A 5,640-nucleotide genomic window follows, 5' to 3' on the forward strand; every position below is an offset into this window, starting at 1 on the left:
CGGCAAGAGAGAAGGAGAGAGGGAACCAACCTCTGCACCCGGGTTAGCCACCGGCGGCACAGGGAGCCGAAGCGCTCAGCGGAAACGCCCATGTTCATCCTTAGCGACCTCAGGGACATGTCCCGCAGCGACGGCCGGGCGGCTCTCCTCACGCTCTGCTGGAGGGTCCTGCCCAGACCACGCCGCCAGCGCCACCGCGACAGCCGGTCCCAGTGCCAGCTCCCCGTTGGGGGAGGGACGGTGACATCCAGAGCGGTGCCAGCGGCGGACAGACACACATTGTTATACCGCTACTCCTCCCTGCACACACAATGGCTTGTGTGTGCGTAGGCCCCCCTGAGGGCCAAATGAGAACTGCACCCTGCCTAGCTGCTTAAGGCAGACTGAAGAACAGAAGCTCCGCTGCAGAAATCCTTCTCACCGACGCCACAATAAAGCCAGCTGTCAGACACACGGGAGACGGATCACACACTCAGTAAACATCCACACATCTAGGCGAGCAGCAAGACTGGTCTGAAACTCATTAACCTCAATCCCCATTACATACCTCAGGAGAAACCCCAATATTTACCTCGTGTTATTTTTAATAATTAAGATTAAACCCCATATCGTCCACCCAAGGTAACATCCTGAGGGATATCTCGGGCCCCGGGTTTGATTGACAGCTCCTTGACAGACAGAGGACCCTTCCCTTGGCCTAGTGTAAGCTGTTAGATGACTGCTTAATGACCGTGATCAGTAACGCTCCGTGAGCAGAATTAAATCATGGTCCAAACAAAGCCGAGGGAGGAAGCTTGCAAGGGAGCCGTCCTCCTCTACCAGGCTTTTTGAGGATCTCTCCACAGATGTCTTCCTGACCTCTTGGTCTCGAATGAGATCTGCTCATGGCCACCATTCTCTGGTCAGACCACTAGGGGCCTCTTAACGAGACTGTTGGCTTTTACCACATCCCAGAGCTCATAGCGACCTTCTCCATAACAAATAGCCTGGCTGCTGCTTAACTAGACGTCCAAGACTTTATGATGACATGGCACAGCACGTAAAAAGTGATTATAAATCCACCTGTAGATGCATTACCGCCTTTCAGGAGTGTAATCAGATTCAAGTGAAACCAGGATGGAGAGAAGAGACTTCACCGAGACCTTCCTCAGGAAATGAGCTCATGAGCCGGTATAGAAGGTATCAATGACTGCCATCTCCCTACTGCCCTACTGAGCCGTCTGTAAAGCCCATTACTGTTTGGCGGGGCACTCTGGCTTGGCACCGACTACTTTGGTGTTTGGGAACGTCAGGCTGTTGGTCCAAACCTACAGCGGAATTCCTCGCTCTCGGGCCAACGCTAGACAAAAGGTGTCGGCGGCGTTGGAGCGGCTGCTGACACACTACAGAGGGTACGGACTGGGAGGTCACCCTTGGGGACACACTAACAAGCCACTGCAGAAAGTATCAAAGGGTCACGGTGCTAACGAAGCCGTGGTGGACGAGATGCGAACCCGGCGACTAATGAGAGGAGCAGCTGGCAGTAAACCTCGGACAGGCATCCCCAAGGGGAGCACTAAAGCCAGCAGGTACGTCCAGCAAACATGAAGAGTCATCCCATGACCTGAGGGGAACCCAGATGGGCCGACGTCAAGATCTACTGACATGTGAAATCCTCCAGCCCCGGAGGCACTGGCCCACACCCTCCAAGGCGGGCTTGCTATTTTTGGGGCCCCGCTTAAAAAGTCACTTCAGGGCCCACCGCCCCCGGTGTAGTGCCAGTTTGTGGCCAAGAGGGGGCGCCCTCACCTTGGGCCGCCCTGGCTTTCCAGTCATGATTCCCCACGCTGTTCCCAGCTACCCATTCACAATATTTACATCACCTAATAATTAGGCTGAGAGACCCAACTGTCATGTATTTATACAGCTGCATGACCGGAGTGGCCTTTACACGTTATTGTCACGGGTCCGACGCCAAAGTCTGTCCACAGAACCTGGACTTGCAGCCCCTTGATCGTGTCCATGCCCTGATCGGCCACGCGACCTGCTGCCGCACCACAGGTATCCCACAGCTGAGCAACATACACACACCAGCGGGGCGGAGCAGATGTCTGCAGAGCTCAGCTCCCGTTCCTGGAGAGCTTCTCCTGGTGAAGGTCTCTGCACCTTGGCCACAATTCAGTCCTCGTGCCCACAAATGCTGAGAATATCAAAACGAGTGAAGCCCCCCCCAAAAACTAACAAGCAGATGGCATCTCCCACTGGGGAAGCAGGATCAGTGTTTTTTTTTTTGTTTTTCTTTGGGGGGGGACGACGACAACAACACAGTCCATTTCCCAAATTTAATTTGCATTTATGTCATCTTTCACAGATCGCTCAGAGAATGACGCCACATTGCGCAAGACAAGCTAAGTGGATGAGACAATACCCAGAATTCCCTGCAGCAAGGAGCCATAGGTGTCACATCTTAAGGGGTACTTCAGACTGCCAGCAAGTTGTAGCAGCCAGCCTCCCCCCCCCACTATCACTGGGGTCGCCGTTAGCACAGCTAACTAAACTCGCGTCTGAGAACCAGAATCCTACCACGCCATGGTACCTGGGCTACTCCATTAAGGACACCCACGAGACGCAGGTTCTTTGGTCATTAGCAGCATTAACAGTCTTACAGTTGCTCTTTATTGCTGCCGGGGGTCACCAAACAGTCTCCTCTTGAGATGCCGCACTGCTAATTGGAGAAGCATGGGCTCCGAATTAACGCTGAGAAGCCCCCGAGGTCCCCTTTCTTTCCGTCCAACGTCAGCGAGCCGCAGACAGCATGAAAGACGGCAACAAGGGGGAACGCTTGGCATTCAGAGCCTCCCCAGCTGTTGTGGAGGAGCAACACACTCAGCGCGGTGTCAAGTCATCAACGGGACTCTCAACCTCCAAGTGCATCCGTGTAACTGCTGCCAAGAGCTGATCGTACTGGGGATGGCCTGGGGCAGGAGGGGGGGGGGACATATACTACATACTACTGTGCTTCTGTGGGGGGGCAGACCAGAACAATACAGCACTGGGAACATTATCCCATAACTGAGAGGGGCCTAATTATCGCTGCATCCATTGGCGGTTTGGGAGGGAGCAGACATTTGACGGCCGGAGGTGGGAGAACATGGCATTCCTCAGTCGCGACGAGAGGAGGGCTGGCAGACGGCACTTTGCACGTACAGAGCGGGCACCATATCGTCCCACGAGGCCCATAATTACGGCAAGCCGGGGGCATGGCAACACATACATGTGCACATACCCTTGTATCTGTGCATACAGCTACACATACATGTTTAAAAATGAGAGGGGCATCTTAGGCGGGGAAGAAATGCATACAAAGGTGGCATCAACACTGCTTGTGATGCTGAATTAACCCCAGTGCTCAGCGTTCTTGAGGTTTTGCTCGTTGTCCGTCCTTCCCGATCTTACAGAATGTACAGGGAGTGGGGAAAAAAAACATTAACAATATATTAATAAAGGACATTATAAGCAGCAGGGTCATTCTAGAACTGCTTCACTGTCATGCAAGTCCTGAACTGTGTGTAGCGGGATATCAGGTCATTCTTCACGAAGAAAAGGCTCTAGTTTGTAGGATGGAGATGGAAATCTGTGTCACACTCTGCATTCTGTTGATTTGTAGGTGATTACGGAGGCCATGGAAGACCCCTTACATCATCTTGCAGTTCATGAAACCACTGGTGAATGTCTTTGGTGGCAGGTATGGGGGTGTTGTCATCTTGGAATATTTGAAGATCCAGTGGTAACAGTGTTTGCATCATACACTGTGAAGTGACCTTGTCTGTTACATGATCTTGTTTGTTGTGCAAAAGCAATGACCTACTGACTGCCACAAGATGGCTGCCGCTCGTAACAGACATAATGGGTTCAAGGTGTCCTTTGGCCGTCTCCTAACGTAAATCTGCCCGGATGCAAAAAGAGGGTGAAAGATGAGTCATCGGACCGCAACACATCCCTCCCTTTGCTCAAGGGTCCAGGTTTCATGCTCTTTCCACCAGTTTATGCATCTCTGTATACTGACGCTGGATACAAGCGGTTTCTGAACAGCAGCCCTGCTGTAAATTCCAGTTTTGTGACGCTCATGTAGTTTTTGTTGGTCTAGAGGGGTTTTTGAGGATGTGATTTAGTGGTGCTTAATAACTATCCTGTTATATACCCCGTCTTTGCCTATTCGTGCGCTTCACCTTGCTACCACCGTTGCTCTTTGCCAGTGACGTTTGTCCATGTTTGACATATGCTGTGATGAATTAATGAGATTTCCCCCCCTTGACAAACTAAGTAATTTTGCACGTTTTGCGACCAATGAACCCACAATTTGGGGACAGGCCATTTCGCCTCTTTGGAACTCGCATATCAAAGTGCTGAATGTCAAACACGTGGCGCACATTAAACATTAAAACACACAATGCACATGAAAGTCAGCAGCCAAACTGGTCGCACTACAGGGGAAAGAGCAGAGGTAACTCCCTTGAGGGTTCTTGACTCTTCCGGGCGACTTCCTGCTGGCCCTTCCAGGTGTCCCATTGGCCCTTTCTCACGCTATGGTCCTCATATGGTTCTTGTGGGTGAATTGATGTTGTGGGATGAGGCTAACAACAAGTTGGGCCAATTACACCAAGATTCCAGAACAGATCAGTGAAGACTGGCTGACCCAGACAAATTTACACAGATAAAGCAGAGAACAGGTATGTGATACCATCAGTGGCTAAAATTACTCTCAGTCTCACACTTCAGTCTCAAAAAAAAAAAAAACACCATTACACACTATAGTAAATATAGTCAGTTCTCGCTCGATCTTTACTAGAGTAAAATGGTCCGGTCCCTCTTCATCTTTACAACAAAACGACCATTTCCCTCACAATCCTTGCTACGGTAAAATGGCCTGTACCCTCTCAGATCCTGCTACAATAAAATGATCCGTAGCCACTCAAGCGCCACTAAGCTTACAGCCTTCTAACTGCATCCTGGGCCTTCCTCTGAGCCCCGGCTCGTCTCGCTGTGACCGCGGGCCTGAAATCCCTCACGCCGAGCTGCTCTCTCTCTCTCTAAGTGGATGGAAAATGGCAGCCATTGATTTGTCTGATGCATCGACTCATTTCTATTTTCAGGGACAGAGACCCCCCACCTCCTCCTCTGAAATCAGTTACCATCGCAGGCAGCTTTATGCAGAATGAGCCCAAAACACCAGGAAGGGTTGGACCAAAGTGGGACAACGGTGGATGCAGGCTGAGGCGGCCAGCCCACACAGACAAGCTGGCCACGGCGAGACTCAGCATTCTGGGCTTCCGATTGAGCTGGGGACATGCTAACGAGGTCACCCTACATGTCAAAGGTCACCGAGACCTAGAAAACGGAGACAGGTTACAAGCTATAAAAAAAGGAGACCTCTGCATGGACAGAAACACTAAACTAAATGAACGTTCACACATTTCCCAGCCATAAATCTCCGCTGAAGAGCTAAATGGCAGGTTTGAGGTAAAGACTTCCTGACACCAGACCTTCGCCCCATTGAGGTCCTTCAGGCTTTAACTTCACGCAAACTGATTGGCGGTTTGGGGCTTGACCCAAGAGGGCATGTGGCGACCCGTCTCTGCAGTTTCCACGGTGACCCAGGCG

This window comes from Paramormyrops kingsleyae, chromosome 1 (assembly GCF_048594095.1).
Source record: "Paramormyrops kingsleyae isolate MSU_618 chromosome 1, PKINGS_0.4, whole genome shotgun sequence".
NCBI lineage: Eukaryota > Metazoa > Chordata > Actinopteri > Osteoglossiformes > Mormyridae > Paramormyrops > Paramormyrops kingsleyae.